The sequence below is a fragment of the Onychostoma macrolepis genome, chromosome 10, assembly GCF_012432095.1.
Source record: "Onychostoma macrolepis isolate SWU-2019 chromosome 10, ASM1243209v1, whole genome shotgun sequence".
Classification (NCBI taxonomy): Eukaryota; Metazoa; Chordata; class Actinopteri; order Cypriniformes; family Cyprinidae; genus Onychostoma; species Onychostoma macrolepis.
The window spans coordinates 5,968,338-5,992,912 of NC_081164.1; the positions used below are offsets into that span (position 1 = coordinate 5,968,338).

At 35.7% G+C, this 24,575-nt stretch overlaps 1 protein-coding gene across 4 annotated transcripts in view; it reads right to left on the bottom strand.

The window, feature by feature from the left end:
- fam163ba (family with sequence similarity 163 member B, genome duplicate a) overlaps window positions 1-19,558 on the bottom strand; it is a 36,474-nt gene extending 16,916 nt beyond the window's left edge. Inside the window, exon 1 of one of the 4 annotated variants that reach the window (XM_058788303.1) lies at window positions 18,511-19,558. The gene's annotated coding sequence lies outside the window, so the exon portion shown is untranslated. Of the gene's footprint in view, window positions 1-4,828; window positions 4,894-7,300; window positions 7,396-18,506 lie in introns of those variants that run through there. The other 3 variants (XM_058788302.1, XM_058788305.1, XM_058788304.1) reach the window with 3 other exon arrangements.
- Between the last annotated feature and the right edge of the window lie 5,017 nt (window positions 19,559-24,575).

Sequence of the window (24,575 nt, forward strand, 5' to 3'; positions counted from 1 at the left end):
ACATTAAACATTAATAGGTTTTATTCACTTAAATAAATCATGTTTTAGAGTGTAACTGGGCTAATTGTCTTGAACAATTGAGTAAAATTCTTACGCAAATTAAAAATATGTGGATTTTACTTAATTCCATGTGTAAAATTTAAAATTTAAGTATTTAGTGCAAATACTTCCAAAAGTAAATTTGAGTAAATTTTACTTAATGTTTTTTTCTGTGCTTTGATTCAGACTGAAGGTTTGTGAAGTATAACGCTTAAATAAGACTATCTGTAATGGCGTGTAATTCAGGTGTGAAGCGACAAAAGCAAAGTAATCTTGTGTAATGGCAATAAACTGTAATGAGCTTCATCTATCTTCTTTCCTCCACTGGGTACTCTTTAGACATGGACCTCCATCAAGCTCCTAGTTGAATTTAGCTTTAGGACCATTAAGAAAAGAACAGAACGGAAACATTACGTCCTGAATACCGAGGGGAGGAAATAAAAAGTTGGTTCCTGTACTCTTCTCTAATAATAGGGTCCTGTCGGGATCAGAAACACACACACACCACTCTCATTTCCTCTTCAACTACCTTGATTTAAAGAATATGTGACTGTCTGTGGGATTCTAGTCTTTTTGTGTTTTATTTTGACAGGCGTCTGTCTCAGCCAATCAGCTGAGCTGTCCTCGAGTAGTTCGTACCTGCTCTCAAAAATCAAATTAGGCCTTTGTAATCTGATTCGTCTAGTGGCCGAATGCAATAAATCGATCTGGGTTGGAAATGAAACAGGGCTGTTGGTTTTCATTTGATTGCGAAAAAGGCAGCTAGAAGAGAACATCAATAATACGTCAGAGCTCATTGTTGATATTAGGCTGAGGAGAAGCTAGAAATCAGTCTGCTGATCCCTGGGTCAATGATGTGACGCTTGTTTTGTTTTTTTGTCCATATTCAGAATCAATACATTAAAAATGGAGTTCAAACATACAATGACTTGAATATACGTTCTTTGTTTCTGAATTAAAATTTATTTTGATATTTTATGGGGCATAAATTAAATATTACAAGGTATGCAACTGTCCTGATATCAAAATAAGTAATTTGGCATGCTCTTTAATTATTATGACTTTTTTAAGTGCTTAATCACTTAATATTTAGAACTTTAAAAATTTTTGGTCATGTGGTGCAACCAACATGCAGAAAATAGCAGGAAAATACGTCATAAAGACAACATGTCAAGGACAATAATTCCTTTAAATATTTTACTAATATATATTATAACTAATATATGTTACTAATATATGCAAAAAAAAAAAAAAACCAATAGAAAAAGTTATTTGAAATTGTAATAATATTTCACAATATTACTGTTTTTCAAATAAATGCAAACTTTGAGACCAAATGAGACTTAAAACACATCTTACCAGCCCCAATCAAACATTTGAACTGTAGTATATCTAAAAAATAATAAATACCTAAATATAATAAATGTAAATATAATATAAATATAAAATAATGATTAATGTATTCAATGTTCAATGTAATGTTTTTTTCTTAAAAATTGTGTAAATGTTTTTTAAAAATCAAGTTTTAAAATCAACTAGATGCTATATATATATATATATATATATATATATATATATATATATATAAGCATCTAGTTGATTTTGAATTTTGAATTTTTTTTATTTATTAATTGTAGAAACTCTGTTTTGTCATTGGCCCTGCTACTGACTGCCATGTTCATGACCTTTAACCTTTAAATATTAGTAATACTGGGACCCAGTGATTCGAAAGGTTAATTGAATAGTTAGTTTTTTACATGCGCAGAGACTCAAGCGTGTAACCTACGCAAAAACCCAGCATATACGCACAGAGCTCATGTGAACACGTAGCCGTAATTCAATGAAGTCAAACATCCATTAGCGGGCTGCAGTCTACCTCACAAACCTCCCATGGGGATCACTAAATTAGATCACAGTATGAAGAATATGTTGCCATATCACAACATATTCATCACATGAAGCTTTAATTACAGGATGTGTGCAAACACACGCTCAGAACCCAGACACACACAGCCGACCACAGACAAGTCACTCTGCTACTGCAGCATATCCTTGTAATGCAGTGGTCATAGTTCAAGCAGGTATAACTCAAAATACAATTTTGAGATTTTTAATAAAAGACACAGAAGCAGGCCAAAAATATTGACTGCAGCTGTAGCTTTTTAGAAACCCTGACATGGAGAAGAAGAAGTGTGCACGTAAACATGCAGGTTTAATCATATTTAATGTCCTGTAAACACATCCGCTCTGATATGATGAGATGCATCAGTCTTGCTGAAGACTTTGCAAAACAAATCGCCGTCAAAAAAATGAAATATGATTGCAAAATCAATGACACAATTCAGTGTGTGACAAATCATATGCTTAAAAATGTATTGCATATTTGCATGTGGATTATTTTTGCTGATAATTACATTACATTTCTTGAATTTATCACAAACATACACCTGTCTGTCAATGTTTGGTATTTTGAGGTGGTTTTGTGTGTGCCAAAAAAATCAAGATCTATGTTTAAAAAGTCAGAATTAAATTGAAGAACAACATACGTTTAAAAAAAAAAAATGATATTTGATTAAAACAAAAAAAAAGTACATCATTAAAAAGGTTAAGTTACAAATATATTTAAATACATTAAATGCAAGTTTAATAGAAATTACATTAAATTATATTTTTATTTTATTTTAATGCATGCATTAAACCTATTTCAAACACAAAATACATATGGAAATATATGAAGTCTTATTTAAGTGGGTCAGAAAAAAGCACACTTAAGTTGAAATAATTGCATTTAATATAAATTTAAACGATTATACATTTTCATTTAAGTGCAAATAGCATGCCGTCAGTCTCTGAAAACATGGCATTCAGTTTAGTCTTGACTATATTCTTTTACATAATATGTACTCTTTTTAAAAGTATGCTGTAAGTGTACTGCTTTTCACAAGGCCGGGTGCCCTTTTATTTAATTTATTTTCTTCTAATTACCTTTTAATTTTATATTACTTGGAGGTGGAAACTGGCTTCTATGATAGTTATTGCAAAGACATTTAAATCATTTTTTTTGGTTTTGGCTCATTGGGTGCAAAACGTTTGGTTTCTGCTAATAATTTTCATTTTAATGCATTATTTACTAGATCTGGCGCCGTGCCATGTGTGTCTGGTGTAAGCATGTTGTATCTGTAGGCTTTTAATATTGAATTGAATGGTCTGCACATTGTCACAGGTGAGCACATGTAAATATATATGCATATTACAATGACTTCAAACATGTCCAGACATATTTATAATGTATCACTCTTTCATGTATTACAGACACTTTCATTTTAACTCTAGTGTTACATAACATGAAGATAGTTTTGTACTGATGCCAGCCTAATCATTCCCTTGTTATGAATAACCATATCTCTTGGTTTGCATCCAAAAAAAAAAAAAATCCAAAGAAATGAAGTCCCATTTTTTTAGTCAGTAGATTATTTTAAAAAATTGTTTTTACATGATTGTGTTGCATATAAAACAGTTTGAAGTAGAATTTCCACCATATATATATAAAAGCACACCATACTTGTATGACACAACACCGAAGGCGTATTATGACATTCAGTATTTTATTTTCTCACTGTATTTTTTTTTTTGTTCTAATCTAAAGGTCATTTTACCTCTTTCATTTCCTTCTGAAAAAGAAGTATACTTCAGCTTACTTTTAAAAAGAGTACTTTTTACAACAAAAATATACTTTTAATAGAATATTATGTAATTGTATGTTAATTAAAAATATAGTTTAAATTCAAATTAAATGAAGTTATCTATTTTAAGTAGTACTTTAAGTACATCTTTAATTGTAATTTCAAAATTATTACTTATATTGTCTTTGAAATATAGTTCAAGTGTATTGCTAAATGTACTGAAGCATTTATGGTAAAATAAAATATACTTTAAAATCATGTCTATTGAAATGTATGTCATGTATTTGTAATTGCACATATGTAACGAAGTTGCAATTTAGTACACTTAAATATATTTACTTTAAATGCATTATCAAAAAACACACTACAGTTAAACTTATAATCAAGTACTTCACATGTGCTTTAGCATGTTCAACGCATCAAAATAAGCGTACTTCAAAAGATTTTTAAAACAAACGTAAAACTTTTAATTTGGCATTTTTACAGTGTACTTTTTTAAAAGTGCACTAAAACAGCCATGAACACTCTTAAAAATAAAGGTGCTTAAAAGGTTCTTCACAGCGATGGCATAGAAGAACCATTTTTGGTTCCACAAAGAACCATTCAGTCAAAGGTTCTTTAAAGAACCATCTCTTTCTTACCTTTTTATAATCTGAAGAACCTTCTTTCGCCACAAAGAACCTTTTGTGAAACAGAACGGTTCTTCAGATGTTAAAGGTTCTTTATGGAACCATTTAGACAAAAAGGTTCTCCTGTGGCATCGTGAAGCACCTTTATTTTTAAGAGTGAAAGCAGTCTCTTTTTTAAAGTGCCATTTTAAATTGATTAAAATAATATTATCTGCAAGTACAGATTTTTTTCGTAACACTGTATAAGGTTTCATTTGTTAATATTAGTTAAACTCCATTAACATGAACTAACAATGAAAAATTAGTATTTGTTAACATTAGTTAAAGCACTGTGTACTAATATGAATATGACATTTTTTATTAAGCATTTTATAGATTTGATTGATTTAGATTTGAAGTGCACAACAAATGCATGTTCAATACAATTAAGCAAACTTCTTTTTCACAACGGTATGCTTTAGTATTTTCCTTGCTTACCGTTTTACTTTATTGGTAGCAACTTCCTCAAATCACTCTTCTGTGACACTGTCTGCAGTATTTTCGAGTGGAGGTCAAAGGTGCATTGAAGCCCTGGTGTGAAACATGTGAAAGGGACTTAACAACTCCTGACACAGAAGTTTGCACATTTCTCCGTGGTGTGCCATGGGAAATCATGAGAAAGCATTTTCCTCTGAAGCATGGCAGGGCGCACAGGCAAGTCCATTCATGTGACAGCATAATGACGCAACCTGACAGGGGACATGAATGTGGAAACATAAACCTGCAACAAAGGTCGTTCATTTCTGCACACGCGATAAGATTGTGACTCCATCCATTGTGACTCGATGCGGCATCAAGTACACTTCCAGAAGAATACATCTGGACTGCATGCACAAAGAGCTTTGAATATGGATGTGCCACCCTGCTGACAAGACCACCTTAGACCTGCATACATTTCCATGCTGGCTCAGGCTGGTTTATGCTAGTTAATGCCTGTCTCATGCTGTGAAACAGTGAAAGCTTAGCTGGTGAAGCTTGTCAAGCAGAATGATTGGTCTGATGAAGCTGGTTGGTAGTCTTGATGGTTAGGCTAGTTAAGAGGTGTGATGTGACACCAGCACCAGCATCCAAAATAAAAACAATCTGTAGGCCACATTATATAATACAACCACAAAATTGAGTAATGCAGGCAGACGATCACTTGATTCTACTTCAGATGTCCTCCTTATACATATTGTTCAAATGACAAACGATCGCTGCTTATTTGTGAACCACCATAACTTTGATAGGGACGTGCAGGTCTAGTCGACTAAACGGTACAGCTCCTACTAGTCAACACTGAAAACAATAGTCGATTACACAAGAGAAAAAACTAAACAATACAAAAAACATGATCCTATCATTCAAATTACCATCAGTTTAATGTTACATTTAAAACTTTTTAAATAAGTTAAAATAAAATGTTTGAAAAATAATACATTATTTTTTAAACTCTATTTTTACCTCAGACCTTGCATGCGTTTTCTTTGTGCATTTCTTTTGCTCAAAAATGACCAGGCGAAGAACCAGCAAGGTGTGGGATTATTTTGAATTAGAAGCAAACAGAAAAGTTTTGTGTAAACTGTGTAATGTCAAACTGGCTTACAATAACTCTACTGGAGCGATGCGTAATCATATTCCATACAGGCACGTAGGCGTTTGCTTAGAGGCTAGCCAAAGCCAGCAAATGTCAATCACGTCATTCACTACAACCCGCTGCCGCTGTGATCCCGTCCGTACGGTCTATTCCTCTAAACCAGGGATAGACAACATCAGTCCTGGAGTGCCGCTGTCCTGCAGAGTTTAGCTCCAACCCTAATCAAACACACCTGAACAAGCTAATCAAGGTCTTCAGGATTACTAGGACTACAGGCAGGTGAGGTTTTTTTTTAAGGTTGGAGCCAAACTCTGCAGGACAGCGGCAATCCAGGACTGATGTTGCCTAACTCTGCTCTACACGAAGACCCACTTCGGTGGTGGTGCGGGATGTCCAGGCGCTTTCTGAAACTCTATCGGCTTGCTTGTCATTATCTCTGCGCGCCAGCGACTTCAGTTCCTGCTGAGCGTGTTTTTTCAAGTGCAGGAATAATTGTTAATTGCCTCAGGTCCCGTCTTTCTCCAGACCACGTGTCAATGTTAATTTTTCTGAACCAAAACGCATGATCTGAGGTTTCTTGCTTTTAGACTAGTCAAATAATCGGATACAAAACATCCATTTAAACAAGTCAAATTAGTCGTAGCGCACATCCCTAAACTTCGATATGAGTTCGATAACCTTGTGTCAGATGTTTTCTAAAAACCTTGTTGTTGTATGTGACCTATAACCCAGTGGTTTTCAAACATGTCCTGGAGGATCTCCTGCCCTGCACATTTTGTATGTCTCCCTAATCAGACACACCCAATTTAGTTCTTGCAGTCTCTACTAATGAGCTGATGAGTGGAATCAGGTGTGTTAGATGAGGGAGACATACAAAATGTGCAGGGCAGGAGATCCTCCAGGACAGGTTTGAAAACCCCTGCTATAACTTACTGTATATTATTTGGATGTATACCATTATTAATGGTCTGTTGCTGTTAACGTTTGTTGCGTTGTATCCTATTTGTTATCTTTCTAACTCCTATAACTGTGAATTGCATTATATATGTTAACATATCAATTTTGTGCATTTTAGCATTATGCATGTTATCATGTTGTTACAGTATGTGTATGTTAGCATCGTGTATATTAACATCATGTATGTTAGCATGTTGTTACAGAATGTTTAGATTAGCAATATGTATGTTAGCATGTTGTTAGAGTATGTATGTTAGCAGCACAGATGTTAAAGGGGTCATATGATGTTGCTAAAAAGAACATTATTTTGTGTATTTGGTGTAATGCAATGTGTTTATGTGGTTTAAGGATAAAAAAACACATTATTTTCCACATACTGTACATTATTGTTGCTCCTCTATGCTCCGCCTTTCTGAAACGTGTCGATTTTTACAAAGCTCCTCGTTCTGAGAAGCGAGGTGTGCTCTGATTGGCCAGCTATCCAGTGCGTTGTGATTGGCCGAATACCTCAAGTGTGAGACAGAAATGTTACGCCCTCACCGTATTGTGATGCCATGTCCCGGTGCGACTAGACAAAAACAATAAAACCCATTATAAACGAGGCATTTGCTGCATCCAGTGGGGACATAATTACTGATTATAATGACTTATACTGTCTTTTTATGCGTTAAACATTACCATGTCTGCATTTGTGATCGGAGAAACGACAAACAACAAGCGCTACTCTACACTGCGAATAGTCAGTGGCAAATTCTTTAAATATGAAAACATACTTACAGGATGTGAGTCAGAAGCGTCAGACTGTCCTTGCAAAGTTGGAATTGCCCCACTTTATAGAAACAGTCTTTGTGAAAGTCAGCATTGTAGGCTACTCTCCCAGGTTCAGGAAATAGTCCTCCGTAAAATGCGCTGCACACACTCTAATATTTGGGTTGAACTGTTCTGGAACAGTGTTGTAAATACAGCTTAACCACTGATTTCTAGTTGTGTCTTCTTTTGGAAGCCCAAACAAAGTAGTTTCGCTTTCACAACAAAACACAGCATTTCCACGACATGGCGCCAGCGGCAGCAACAATACTACAGCGAGAATAAAAATCACGCCTCCTTTCTTTGCGTATACATTTGGGCGGTGTTTTGCAAATCTTCCCACACAGTGATGTAGACATGTGGGGGCGTGTTTAAATGAGCCGTTTTAGGAGGGCGTGGACGAGTCACAACTTTTATAAAGAATATCTCTTTGGGTTTGAGACTTTAGTCTTTGCAACTTCAGGGATCTTATCTATGCACAAACAGCTTGTAACACTCCAAAGAGAAAGGAAAACTTGAAATTGCATCATATGACCCCTTTAAACAACATTTTTGTAACAACATGCTAACATCCTTCCTGCTAACATGAAGTACTACATTATGTTAGCATGTTGTTACAGTATGTTTAGGTTAGCAATATATGTTAGCATGTTGTTACAGTATTTTTAGGTTAGCAGTATGTAGCATGCTGTTACAGTATCTGCATGTTAGCAGTGTATTATCATGCTGTTACAGTATGTGTTAGCAGTGTGTATTTTATCATGTTGTTACAGTATGTGTGTGTTAGCATTATGTTGTGACAGTATGTGTTAGCAGTGTTTACGTTATCATATTGTTACAGTATGTGTATGTTAGCATTGTTACTACAGTATATGCTATCATATTGTGACAGTATGGGTATGTTAGCATTGTTACTACAGTATATGTTAGCAGTGTGTATGTTATCATGTTGTTACGGTACGTGCATGTTAGCAGTGTGTATGCTATTATGTTACAGTAGGCTATGTGTATGGTAGCACTGTATATGTTATTTGTTACTGCTTACTGTATGTTAGCATTATGTTGTTACAGTATATACTGTATTAGCAGTGTGTATGTTATGTTGTTACAGTATGTGTATGTTATGTTAAGAGTATGTGTATTTTAGCATGTTATGTTATGCGTATGTTACAGTGTAACAATAACAGTATGTGTATGTTAGCATGTTATTAGGTTAGCGTTATGTTATATGTTAGCAGTATGTATGTTAGCATAGTTATGTGTTTGTTAGCATTATGTATTAGTGAGAATAAGTACACCATTAAATAAACTTGCGTAATTCATACAATACTGTCATTAAAAATCATATTTCAAAATCCTTTGTCCGTTAAACACATGTAGTATTTGAAGATAAGATAACCTAGGACTATCTGAAAAAAAAAAATTACCTGAAACAGCAACCACAGACAGACATTTTGCATGAAAAAACAACAATAGAGAGCAACGTATCCATTATGTTTTGTAATTTTTGCAATATTTTCTGGACATAATTATTCATTAAACTGTCTGAAACCTCACCAAGCACTACATACAATAGAACACACCAACAAAGGGTTTGCTATGTCTAAGTGAGACTACAGTGTAACCTAGATAAAAGTTTCACACACGCTGCAGTCAAAACTACATTTCTTTAATTTCAAAGAGATAAAAGGATGAAGAAACCTTATAGGGTGATTTAATCCATGTTCAGACAAGCACAACACACTTGGCCTGAAAAGTAAAAAAATATAGAGCCTGAAGGACAATTTTATATGGGCCAAAATAAATAAATAGCCTATAATGACTTAAAAGTAATAAGTTGTCTCATGTTACAGTGCTAATAGAGTCTCGAAACCATCATACATCAACAAACAAACAAAAAAAAAAAAAAGCAGAATGCTGACAGTAAACAAACACACTATGAAGGTTACCAGGCATATTAATATCACTTCCCTTTGAGGGACATTTGGTTTAGTGACTAAATGTGGCAGATCATTTGTTCATACCACATTAATTCCATGACTAAGTCTTCATACATGACTATGAAGAATAAAAAGCCTATTCTCATTCTCAAGTCACACATCAAACTCAGTAAAAGCACTTCAAGATATGAAACATGGCAGTGCCATATGCACCCTGCATAATCTTTCTATTTGTGTTTCGTGACAAATAAAAGTGTTACCCTTGGCAACCCCACGGCTACTGCACAGGCCTATTTGAGTGATCCATAGTGTGTGTGTGTGTGTTGAGGGATGAAGCATGCAGGTATGCCATTAGATAATTCATTCCCACACTAATGAAGGCCATGAACACATGCTACTTCCTCATGAGTATATAGAGGACTGACGTTAAACCCACATTGATCCAAATATATGACAGCAGGGAAATGTATTCCCTTACCAAAGTACACAAACACTGCTCTTTCCTAATGTGCAGAATATCTCTTGTATCACAAACACATGCATACAGGAAGTAAACTGATTGCAGTGGACAGCTTGGATTTGAATTGCATTGAATATGCAGAAATGCATACCTCAGATAAACAAACCCAAAGCGGGTGCGCTTGAATGCCAATCTGGACTGATTTAATGCTTCATATTGGCCTGCTGGTTCGCTCGAGCCGTCTGATACATTAGGATGATCTTTCATGATGCAAAATTCGCAAAGGGAGAGTGTAAAATGTAAACAGGAAGTGTTTGTGCCTGTCCATAGGGATGTTTGAGATTGCATTTCATTATGTAAAATTAATTTTAATATATCAATATATTTTTTTTACATTTGTAAATAATTTCTTATTTTTATTATAATGTAACTGAATGTTTAATTACATAATTAATTAATTCATTATTATTGTTTATACTTTAGTGCTATAGTACATACTATAGAATTAGGGATGCACAATACCGGATTTTTGCCGATATCCGATATGCCGATATTTTTCAGCTCATTTTGGCTGATAGCCAATGCTGATATGGATATATTTCCTTTTGTTTGTAAACAACACCAAGTCTCTCCTGTGTGGAAAATGGAAATTATAAGCAAATTATTTTTTAATTTTGGTTAGTTTTTAACAAGAACTTATTTGTTAGAAAAATAAACAATAATGAAGTTCTTTTATAATGACAGTACATTGAACCTTTAAAAATAACTATAAATAAACTTTTCTCTTTTTTTTTCAGGAAAGATGCAGTAGTAACCTTAACATTTTATTTTAAGATTTAACATTTGAAGATGGTCTAAAGCATAAGAGTTGTAAAAATACTGAAAATATTTTAGAGATCATAATTTGTTTAAAAAATATAACATATTACACATTAATGAATAAATCAGTGTATATAGAATTATTTAATTTACAAGTGTCATGTCTGTGATTTTTTTTATTCATGTAAGCTATAGCTTCTGACCTTTAAATCAAAACATACTCATGATTTTATGATGTCAATTACTGCTTTATTTAATCAGAAACACAGTCTAAATGTTATTTGTGTATTTTACTTTCATTTTATTAGAAGTAGGCCAACAGCGCCCCCTACAGAATTAAAACTCCTTACTGAGCGGGCATTAGGACCCGGGGGAGGCTGTCGCTGTCATTAGTTAATCATCGTTTATTATCCCCACCTGATCTGTATTTATTATCTTGTTTGCTCCTTTGTTCCTTTTCCTTTATAAGTCCTCAGTTTTCTGTCTGTCCGGGCCCGAGCCGGAACTAGCCCGCCGGCCGCGGCTCCCCGTCACCAGCCGCCATCCGCAGCTCACGCAAACCAGCCGCCGTCCGCGGCTCTCCCAAGCCCGCTGTCAGCGGGGAAACTAACGCCGCTGTCCGCGGCCCACGAAAGCCAGCCGCCGTCCACGGCTCTTCCAAGCCCGCCGTTCGTGGGGAAATTTACGCCACCGTTCGTGGCCAACGCAAGCCAGCCGTCGCCAGCGGCCAACACAAGCCTGCTGCCGTTCACAGCCAACCCAAGCCTGCCGTCTGAGAGTATGGCAAGCCCGCCAGAGAATCTCAAGTGCCCACCAGTGCCTGCTCCTCGCAAGTGCCCTCCAGTGCCTGCTCCTCGCAAGAGCCCTCCTACGTCTCCGCTGGTCCTGTCCAGCTCTCCGTCGTCTCCGCTGGTCCCGTCCAGCCCTCCTAAGTCTCCGCTGGGGGGGATATAGTCAGTGCCTGTGTCCCCGGATCCGCCCTGGAGGCCCCTGCGCAGGCCTCCAGGGCACCCGCCCCCCCTCCCCGGTAGAACTCTGCGGCGCGAGACGCGCCTTCTGGGAGGGGCGTGATATGTTACGTGTTTGTCCCTTCTAGTTTCCTGTTTGCCCTTATTTGGTTTTGTTCCGGTCTTCGTCATTAGTTAATCATCGTTTATTATCCCCACCTGATCTGTATTTATTATCTTGTTTGCTCCTTTGTTCCTTTTCCTTTATAAGTCCTCAGTTTTCTGTCTGTCGTTGTCTCAGCTTTATGTTGTAAAATGGAATACGTGTGTTGAAGCTTATTAAAGGATTTCTGTTTCATGACTCCTTCGTCAAGCCCTTTTTATCCACAACCACAACCGGTAACAATATTGAATGCGTCGTGGTACTCTTGTGAACGTGTGTCAACTGACACGGAAGAGAAGAAATTGTTGAATAAAGTTGTTTTTAGAAGTTTTCTTTGCGCTCAAAAAGTATTCTTGTAGCTTCATAAAATTACAGTTGAACCACTGATGTCCCATGGACTATTTTAATGATGTCCTTACTACATTTCTGGGCCTTGAATGTGTCAGTTGCATTGTTGTCTATGCAGGGTCAGAAAGCTCTCGGATTTCATCAAAAATATCTTAATTTGTATTCTGAAGATGAACGGAGGTCTTATAGGTTTGGAATGACATGAGGGTGAATAATTAATGACAGAATTTTCATTTTTGGGTGAACTATCCCTTTAACCAGTTTGGTGTTTGCTATTTTTTGTTCAAAATAATATTAGTAACCAAAGTTGCATTATTTCTCCTGCATAATAAAAGCGCAGTATGGACCAGCTTAGATGTGTAAATTACATAAAGAATCTGGCATGCAGAATTTTCTATTCATCAATGTTAATAGTCACAATTACAATATCAAGGGAATTAATCGAAATGTTTTTTGTCATAATCGTGTAGCTCTAATTCATGGTAGGTCTATATAGCATCACTTTGGCACAAATAACAGGTACACTAGTCTGTCCATCCAGGTCATTATGCGCTGGCTATACCATCTAAAGAGATGAAATCTTTCAAGGGCACACAAAGTGGCATCTTGTCACCATGGAAACGGCAACAGGTATGCTGCTTGAGCATGTCTCACCCACACAATACAGTTATACACGCGCATACAAATTAATGGTTAAAATGGCTCCTGCTGTAAACTGCAGGTGTTCTGCATTGGGGTTTATCCATTTGTGACCCGAGTTCTTCAGGCATAGTTACTGTCTATTTCATCAACTCAAGCTTTAAGTTACATTAAATAGATACTGTAAACTATAAATTCCCTATGTAGCATAAAAATAAATGTTTGCATTAGATTTACTCATGGAACAGTGAATGTCAGAATGTCACTTCATATCACGCAGGCACTGAGAGTTGCGCTGATTTACATGCAACTTTTTATGGATTGGGGTATGAAGTGGGTAGTTCTTGACCAGAATAAGTCAATATAATGGCAATTATAAGACAATTATGCCAACAGATATCAAAATGTAATATAAACTGGCAAAAATATAAATACTATCAAAAAATTTATTCCCACAACAATTTACCAAATTTTAAATTACCCCACTCAGAATTGTGAGATATAATCTGTCAGAAAAATGTCAGAATTGTAAGATAAGAAGTTATTAAATTACCTTTTTTATTTTTATTCTATGGCGGAAATGAAACATGAACTTCCTTTTCTAGCCTGTACTTATTTGAACAATGCCTGAGACTTGGTATTGCGAGCACTTCCTTTGTTTGCCTCTTTAAGATGAATCGCTTTATGTATTCCCCAATTGTAAGTCGCTTTGGATAAAAGCGTATGCAAAATGATTACATGTAAATGTAAATGTAACTCAGAATTTGGAGAAAAAAATTCAGAACTATGAAATGTAAACTCCCACCCAGAACACTTTAGCATACATTTATCAGGCTTTTCATTGGTAATCAGCACTCCCTGAAGAAAACGTAAATATCCGGTTCATTTCAAACCATCAAATTCTATTTTGTAAGAGCTAAATGTGGAACAGACGATTCATTTGCACCTCAGGGTGTCTGAGTCATCTTCTAGCTGAGGAGCACTTCCCATCCCAATGTACTCATTGAAATCTCTATTTATAACTATATTACTTAATAGTTCAGGTGTTTGACTATAAATGATTCTCATATAATGTACACCAGTGATGATAAATGATTTCAAATGAATTCATGCACATGCAAATTTAATTCATTGTTGTTTTATATAAAAATGCAGATGAATGTCTTTGGCTTTTGCAGCACATCTTGCTGATTTCTGCCTCTCACACCATTTGCACTTTTAAAGGGATAGTTCACTAAAAACTTAAAATTCTGTCATTAATTACTCACCCTCATGTCGTTCCAAACCTGTAAGACCTTTGTTCATCTTCAGAACTCAAATTAAGATATTTTTGATGAAATCCGAGCGCTTTCTGACCCTCCCATAGACAGCAAGGATCCTAACACGATCAAGGCTCAGAAACGTAGCAAAGAGATAGTTAAAATAATTCATGTGGTTCCATTATGGAGAATATCACATACGTAAACAACGTATGCTGTTCTGTGTCAGCCGCACCGTACGCAGATACGCTGTTTACATCATTTACACTTTGATCTGAATGTAAACAACCTATCCGCGTGCATACATTGAATACGTTGTTTACCCCAAAATGGCGCTATAGGGTGATGCAGTGGAGACTAATTGTTGAATAAAGTCATTATTTTAGTTTTCTTTGTGCACAAAAGTATTCTCGTAGCTTCGTAAAATTACGGTTGAACCACTGATGTCACATGGACTATTTTAACGATCTCCTTGCTACGTTTCTGAGCCTTGATCGTGTTAGGATCCTTGTTGTCTATGTGAGGGTCAGAGAGCTCTCGGAATGCATCAGAAATATCTTAATTTGTGTTTCGAAGATGAACGAAGGTCTTACAGGTTTGGAACGACATGAGGGTGAGTAATTAATGACAGAATTTTCTTTTTTGGGTGAATTATCCCTTTAAGACACTGTGTCAGGTTAAAAACGGTCTAAAATGACATACAGACAAGACAAAATTAATTGTGTAAACTTCAATTAATTAACTTTTTCCCTGCCATTGACTGAGTTTTCCGGCTTTCCGTGTTTTCACTGTTACATGGTAGGAGGTGCTATTACACATCTTTTGAAAGAGTACTGAATGTCTGGATCAAAATACAGGCGAAGAAGATGCATATGTAAAATAAAGTGATCATCTAACATTAAACAGCATATAAATCAAAACTGCGTAACGTTACCAAATGAAATGTCGACCCAGTAAGTGTTATAGGACTGTGAAGCTTTGGGCATGTTGATGAAAGTGTTCTACTCTATCAATGTTTTTATCATTGGTCTGAATCCAATCTGGGGTAGTCTTTTGACAAAAACATGATTTCCTCAGCTTTTTGTTCAAGCTTTTTTTTTAATGAAACACATTCAAGTGTTGATAAAAAAGGATGCATGATGTCAGAATAAAATGAGTTTTTGTTCTTTGTTTTGACATGTTACATGTTCATGTATTCATACAACAAAATATTCTAGGGACCATGAAATTTTTGTGGAAATTATCAAAAATGTTGGCGGTGGCTGGCAACTTAAAAAAAAAATACTGGCGGGGAAATAATTAAATTAAATTCATTTTTTAAAAATAGATATTAATAATAATGATGTTAAAGGAAGTCATTTATTAAATGATATTAAATTGACAGTCCTCTTTATTTCTAAAGGACTTGTCCTCAGTTTAACCGGAACAACAGGCGGTTCAACTCTCTCGGGCCTCAGGGGCGACTGACTGTGTCTGCATTAGAGTCATTTTTTTTTGTAGCCGCTATGTACACAACCTCCAGCCTTCATCCATCACCACGAAGAGGATAAAAGTGTTTACAGGACTTACATAAAAACACTCTTTTGTGAGATAACATAGTGTGTGTGTTTAGAGTTATTCCTGCAGGGCGGCTGAGTACAACTCCAGCCTCTTTTCCACTTTGCTTCCTGCCCTAATCTTTTTATATCTCTGCCTGTCCAGTTGGCAAGAGGCCGCTCCGTATCCAGAATCATTCCACCATTATGTGCTTCAAAAGTTATTCTGCTGCTGTCTCACAGTGAACATCCCTATACGTTCATGGTATACGCTCCCTAGAAACCTCCACACCAAACGATGTGAGAAATAATCCATTTTGTTATTGCTTTGGGACTTTTCCAATTCAGCCTAAGCAGGTTTGGGGGGATGTGAGAGCAAGCTTCCATCTTCTATTAAAACAGTCTTTGTAGCATGTTTATGTTTATATTCTGCAAGGCATCGGCTGGCATGCTCTCCCTTGGGGCGGCAGGAGTGTTGTAAGCCCATGCTGGTGTCTGCGGTCGCAGGAAGTGACATGGCCTTGTGGCAGGAGACATAGCAACCGTCGTGGGGGGAGGGGATGAGGGAGGAGAGCAGGAACAGTGAAGGACATAAATGAAAGAGTAGCGACGAGATGTGGTGTGAAAGGCAGCCTGGAGGTTCTGGCAGAAAAGAGTTTGAAGAATGATGCTCCAAATATCCAAATCATTGAACGTCTCTGCTCACAGGCCGTATGGTCAGAATAAAATCTAGCCTGTTTAAATGCACTTTACAATTGGGTGCTTCAAAAAAAACATTGTATGACTTTAAAATATTGTGATACTTTTTAAGGTGATGCAATTTAAAGTCATTGTTACATTCTGTAATTATTCCTAAACCTTGCTGCATGCAGAATACAAATCATTTTAGTCTCTGAGAAGCGCGTTCATTATATTACGAAAAACGTTTTGTCAGGTAACCTTAAAAAATGTGTTAAGATTATTAAAAGGATAAATTAAAAATTAAAAATTCTGTCATCATTTAATCACCCTTATGTCTTTCCTAACCTGTACTGTATGACTTCTTTCATCTGTGGAACATGAAGAAGATATTCTGAGGAATGTTTCAACTTCATACAATGGACGTATATATATATTTGTGTTTCAGAGAAGAATGCCATATATGTATGTATGTATGTATGTAAGTATAAATAAATAAATACTAAGTTTTTTAAAATGTTAAAAGTTTTTTAAATTTTAAAGTTTTAAATAAAACAGGTTATTAGCGTAGCTTTTACAAGTCAATGGGGTCCAAAAATCCAACAAATTTTTTTAAATGTTTTCTTTTGTGTTCCATAGAAGGATGTCATACACACTGTAAACATAAATAAATAAATACATTTTTTTTTTAATAAAGTTTTAAATAAAACAAATTATTGACAATTTTTACAAGAAAATAATAATTCAGACTTTCTACTCAAAAATTTCATTTTAATTTAATGTGTTCCTTACTGTTTCTTTGTAATGATTTATAAAATTTAAACCGTACACCAATTTCACAATATTTGTTCAACAGGTTTATGATTTATGAGGTTTATGAGAAAATATGATTTTCTATGACGTAACGAACTTGACTACTGAAACGTATTTTTACATGTCAGAGCAGGCTAAAATAATTCTTTGAGGTAACAGCACCACATGTCCACTGCTACACTACAGAAAAGCTGTTTTGAAGATGATTTGGTTAAAATAAGGTCTGCATATGATGATTCCTCCTTTGAAGATGACACTTTGGAATAGACATGTCTCTATGATTCACTGGAATGGGGGCATCTTGCAATTAATATGTGTGTGACAGGGATGTGACGGGGGAGGGTCAAGGATGGAGGAACGGTCATGGCTGGGGGTGGAGAGAATTCTTTAACATTATTATGCTGGAAAAGCCCATCCCCCTTTATGTCCCATCTCGTAAATGTCGTAGGGGAAAAAATCTCTTTGCACCTTTCAAGAGGTCATGGGAAATCGCATCGACCAATCAGGAGGAGTGTAGATTGCCATATCTGCTTGACTGCACGTGACATGACGTGTTCAATGGCTCTTAATGTTTGAATTATCATTAAAAGAGCACAGGTTGAGAAAGATGGTCTTACTGGTCACATGATGCAAAATCATGATGCAGTTACATCTCAGTTTCAATTGAACAACTACCAAGGGCTGTCTCTTTGGGTGCATCCAAGTACAAACAGTGGGAAAATGTACTTTTCAATGGTTTTTACCTGGAATTCAACCTCCTATAAGTTATACAGAGTTGATTTGGTTAAAAACATTAACTCAGACATGAATTAAACTTCTATAACAACGCAGAGAAGGATCTATCAAGGATATACTGAACGTATGTAACATCAACATATTTGAATTAAATCCAAGTTCAGCAGGTCAACTTTCCATAACTTCAGCACCATGGACAGAGAACAACTCCCTATAAATGCCAGCTGAAGCTGCATGAAGAAAAAACAGGCCTAATTTAATTTAAAGTGCTAATAATGAAAATGCCAACTGGAGAATGTCTCCGAGCATCATTGCCATTAAACGCGAATTAGGAATGATTACCGTTCACCAATAGAGAAACCACATTACATTTCTTCACAACAAAAACAGTTCTGCGGACAAATGAACCGAACTAAATCACAGGTGTGTTGTAATCTTACCTACACGGTGGTTAGAATTGAACCAGAGCACATCTGCAGAACTGTTGCGGAATCCGCGCGAGCGACTTTCGGCGTTTTCCCTCGACTTTCGGCGTCCTAAAACGGCTTAAACGTGAAGCGAACGGGTCGAGGAAACATTAAATGCGGCGTATTAACAGTCTCGCACGATTAAGATGAAGCGATATCTTGGTAATAATCAAAGTGTTCCCTATTTCATATCCGTTTATGTGGAGTTGCCAACATCCTGAGCGACTTTTCATAGACGGTTCCTTAAATGTGAGGAAAAAAGAGAAGCTCCGAGAGCACAATGTAGTAATTTAGAAGAGGAAAAACTTGTTGAGGTAACCAAAAGTCCTTTTCGATAGGTAGACCTAATCAAATCCGCCGTCGTTCGAAGAAATCAGCGTAAACTAGTTCTGCGTCGAAGAGCGGTCCGTGAAATGAGGTGCCGTATAAAAACAGCCGTTCCTTCAAACGTCCTCAACCGGAACATGAAACCTTCGCAGCTCCATATCACAATGCGCCTCGAGCTTCAGATGGCAGTGTCTTCTCTCTTTGTGCGAGAAATTACTACGGACTATGAAATCTCAGCTTGTTTGTTCTCCGATGCTGATTTGCCGTATGTTTGGTGTCGCGTTCTTTCCCGCCAGATAATTGCTGCTGTTTGTCTCGTGCAGCTGAAGTGCACTGTAAATCTGCCCGCGCGCGCGGAGTGGGATGAGACGGTTTTACAGTTCCGGTCGCTGCGCTGACTGACGATATGCGGCTATCAGGAACCGTGATGCGAGTTCAACGAATCCAGAGAAGCATCATAAATTCATCAGAGCCCCTGGAAGGCGTTAAGATACCGCCTCACTGATTAATTAAGTCGTTAAAATGTACAGTATGTTAAACTTTCTGAGGCCACAATTTACAGTAGTGTTAATGCTGTTGCTTATTTAATCAACATGAGTATTGTTGCCTAATTTAAATATTATGTGGCGAACCTTGTAATTAAACATTATGTTAATAATATTGTGTTATAAATAGTTCATAAAGCGCTTTATAAACGATTAGTTCAGACTAGAAATTCTGATCTGATTCTGAGCTGCGTTCTGAGTTGATGATTAATGCTGATAAATACGGTTAAGGCTAGAAGCAATACAGCTGTAGCTACTGGGCATGCGCACATCAACAGGCTAGAGCTTAATTTTTGTCACGCTGAACAACAATACTGTATTTGCATTATTGTAAAGGGTAGGTTTAGGGTTGGGGTATGTGTAGACAGTATTTGACACTCTAACTCTAGCACTCTCTATTCTAATTCTATTTTATCTATCTGTCTTCTTTTTATTAAAAAAAAAAAAAAAAAAAAAAACACACACTTGACCCTCTATCAAATGCATATTTGTTCTCTAATTGCATGCTTTTCTTGAAAAACTAACACTAGCTTTCTTATTTTTGTTCTATCTCTTAAAAAAAAAAAATAGGTTTCTTTTTTTCTATATTATATCTATTCGTTTTCTTTAAAAAATAAATAAAATAAAGATAAAGTGTTTATTTTGATTATTATTACTAATTTTATATATTTATTGAATACTGGTGGCTTTTATTGCCGTTGCTGCTATTTTACCCACCTTATTTTTAACTTAAGATCGGACCATTTGTAAATTGAATGTGGAATTTTGGTAATTGCAAACTTTTATCTCACAATTCTGAATTTATTTCCCAGAATTGCATGATATAAACTCGCATTTCAGATTTTTTTTCTTGCATTTCTGACTTTTTTCTCACAATTGTATGTTTATATCTCGCATGTCTGATGTTATAACAATCAATTGCGTTATAAGTTATAGGCTAAGTCTTTTTTCTCAGATTTGGACTTTATACTAGCAATTGTGAGTTTACATCTCACAATTCTGAGAAGTCAGATTTGGCAGACATAAACTCACAATTGTGTGAAAAAAGTCAGAATTGTGAGTTATAAAGTCGCAATTACTTTAAAAAAAATGTATTCAGTGGCAGAAACAGGCTTTCATATTATGCTGCTTGATATTGGAAACTTTATTTGTTATTATTTTAATATATTATTCTATTCATAAACACCGGTTAAAGTGCAAATAGTTTGACCATTTACTGCACTTTGTTACTTTAGGTAATTACCCAGAGCTGCTAATGAAGTCTCGCACATTCACAGAAAATATTGCTTACTTCTGCGTTGCAAAATAAGGTGCATAAAAGCAATGGTAAAATGCAGTGATAAGTATATCAGAAAAGCCAAGGCTTTACATGACTTATTTGTTTATTTTACTCCACAATTTTAATCAAAACTGGGAAAAATTGAAGGCCAAGTTATTTAAAATGTTATTGTAAGTTTAAAGTTGTGTTCTTGCACCACTAGCCTCACTAAATTGAAGCTTTCTGAACACTTCCCCACCCCTTCTGTCACTGGCTGACCAAACACACAGTCCCGCCCCAAACACACGCCATTGGTTGAGTCGGATGCGACACTTTTCAGGGAAATAAGCTTTATATTTACTTATACAGTAGTTGTCTTTGCATATCAAACTGGGATAGCTTTAAAAATCTAACATCCAAATGCTACACACTTCACATTTAAAGTTGCATTTTCATGAACATTTTAAACTGTATATCTGATTACGCTATTACTGTTTACTGTATTGGCAGCTACATTTACAAATGCAGCGTTTCACATTTTCACTTTTGTACGACACATCAAAGAGGTCCAAGACAGCTGTTGTGAAGTGCGATAAAACAGTGTGTACAGTAAGTCATATTTTCATTTCTCATTGATTGCTCTTTCCCGATTTGCAATTTGATGGAACCAGCGGCTGTTTACAGTCAACAGCGCATATAATTCTTGGTTGGAGCGATGAGTGTTGAGAAATACACTCACCCTCACAGTCTTCCTTTCTCTCACACAAAATGTTGACATAAGATCTACTGTAGATGATCATGTCATGTCAGCCGCTGATTTCCTTCAACTCCTTATCTGCTGAAATCTGGCTGTAAGGTTGTTCTGAAGACCGAACAAAAGAGCCGCCCAGTGGAGCTGGATGAAGGCCAAGATAAGCAGTAACCCATCTGTAAGGCCTGCTCATTGATTTTGGCCAACATGATAATGACTTGTAGGATACACACACAGCAAGGACTCAGCTGTAATGTGGCCGGTTCTCCAGCTGAAGGCACAGAATGGACTCTGTGGATTAATGGCGGCAATGCATTTTGTTAATACAGTCAAGCAAAAATTAATCAGCTATCAGATACAGTCAGATCATCAGATTCTCCATCTATGTTGTCTATTATGGCAATAAGCTTTCCAGTTCTTTCTGCTGAAAGGTGCAGCTTCAGAGCGTAATGTTGTCGCTATCACTGCTGTTTGATGGTTGGGTTGGATTATGGACTTCAATGGAGTGCTCTTAAAAAGGTTAAAAGCTTTGCCAGCCTTTTCTCCAGCTTTTTTCGTCATAACTTCATCTTGAGGTTCGTCTTGAGTTAAGTGGTTGTCAGGACAACAGGAGTCATCTGCTCTACAGATTTAGCAATGTCAATAATATAACTATTTTACAATTTGGCGAATTAGTGGCTATTTCATATGATTTTGTATGATTGCCTTTGCACATTTTCATACAATCTGCTTAAACCCCACTGATGCTTAGGTTTAGTGTGGAGCTTTATGTTTTTTTCTAAAATCATATTTTTGTATGAATCACAAATTCATACCACCTTGTAAAATAATTACATTGTTTCTCATGAGTTTCAACTATGAGACCTCATTTATTTACTGCACAATAAGGGGCCATTTACACAGGCTGTGTTTTTGACTGCAAAAGACGTGAGCACAACAGTCAAACATGTTCGTCTAGTGCGTTTATATAGAAGAACAATGGAAAAGTAAAGCAGTGTGGATTTAACATTTTTAGTGTGTTGTACCAGCTATTTTTATTTTTGTTTTTAAAATTTGTCTAGCTAGCGCAGTGCGCACATTCTAGAGTAAATAACAAGGCCACTGGCTCTTCTAATGTAGTTTACACTACCATTCAAAAGTTTAGTGGTCAGTAAGATATGTTTTAAATAAATTAATACTTCTATTCTGCAAGGATGCTTCTAATTATAATTTATAATGTTACAGAAGGTTTCTATTACGAATTAATGCTGCTCGTTTGAACTTCTATTAATCAAAGAATCCTGAAAAAAAAAAAAAATAACAGTTTTCAACATTGATAATAATCCAAAATGTTTCTTGAGCAGCAAATCAACATATTTGAATGATTTCTGAAGGATCATGTGACACTGAAAACTGGAGTAATGATGCTGAAAATTCAGCTTTGATCACAGGAATAAATTAAATGATTTAAAATGCAAAACAGTTATTTGAAATTGCAATGATATTTCACAATATTACTGTTTTTACTGGATTTTTGATCAACCTTGGTGAACTTCTTTCATACACATTAAAAAATAATTCTGACCCCAAAGTTTTCAGCAGTAGCATATCGCAGAGGAGTTTTCACTGCAACGCTAAGACTGTCCTCACTTGGTAAAAAAAAAGACAGTTTTACAAATTAAAAGTACTTTTTATTGCATTAATTATTCAATTCTCACATATTAAGCTCTATTATAGTGCAAGGTTGTGCATTATACATGACCAGAGGGAAAGTGACAGGACCAGAGCTGTTTCCTGCCCTTCACCCCTCCTTACACCCTGAGTCTGATACGTCTCTCCTGACACACGACCAAACAACTCTCTCTCTCTGTGTTTAGTGTGTTTGAGGTAATACTGACTGACTGACTGTTCTAAGCTGGATAATGTCAGTTTGAGCCTCAGGCCATCTGACTCCTCAATGGTGTGTGTCTGCATGCGTTCAGCCCCCTTTGTTACATTCATGTGTGTGCGACATACAAAATATACACTAAAACCGATGGGGCACGACCTAAAATGGGCTGCAGGTCTGTTCTGATCAAAACAGCAGGGAAATAACAAAGCATAATGGGATTAGTATATGCAACTAACCATATAATCATGCATAGGTAGAATAGCTTTTAAAGGTTAATAACTTGGATTATTAACTTTTAAAAAAGATGAAAAATGGTACCCTTATCTTTTGTTGTTGTCATAAGTGGATGGGCAATTAAACTCTACAGCATCTTTTAGCAAATTCATCTGTTGCTAGACGCCTGTCAAATTAGGCACAAATCAACATGGCCAGGTTATAATAAATAAATAAAAAACAAATAAAAGACGTATGCACGTTAAACACATGTTCACTTGCTGCATTGATAAATATGGGTTTTAGTGCTGAGAACGTGAAACCATAGAAATTCAAGAGACCATAATCTAAACGTTAAAAGCCAAAATTCATAATATTTCTAATAATTCATTAATTTTATTATACATTAATAATATTTATACATTTTATAGGGTTTTTATATATAATAATAATATAATACATTTAATAATGTAATATTTTTAGATTATATTTAGGGTTGCAAAAGGGTGGAAAATTTCCAGAAACTTTCCAAAAGTTTCCAACAATTCCTGAAATTTTCCATAAATTTCCAAACTTTCTGGAAAGTTTTGGAAATTTCCCGCCTTTTATTTATAATGTTGAACAGTTCAAAATAGTTTTAAAATGATTTTAAGGACTTATTATTTATTTATTTTTAGTATTTGATCCTCCTTATTGTCTCCCTTGTAAAATAAAGCAAAACAAAAGCAAAACATTATATTTTTACTTTTTAGTATTTGATTCTCCTTATCTTTAAAACAAAGCAAAACTAAAACACAAAACAAAGCAAAACAAAAAACAAACAAAAACATTTTTTGAAATGAAACAACAAATTTGGATCCTTCAAGTATTTGTTTTCTATTTTCCTTTCCTTCTGCACTTTCCATGTCTTAATTTCTCTTTCTCATTTGTTTGTTTTTCTTTCTCTCTTTTGATTTTAGCTAAACCTATAAATCTCCAATAACACCCTAGCAACCACATAGCAATGCAAAATTGCAACAAGGTTACCTTGGTAACCATGAAACCCTATCCTGACAACCACTCACAATACTCTGGCAAC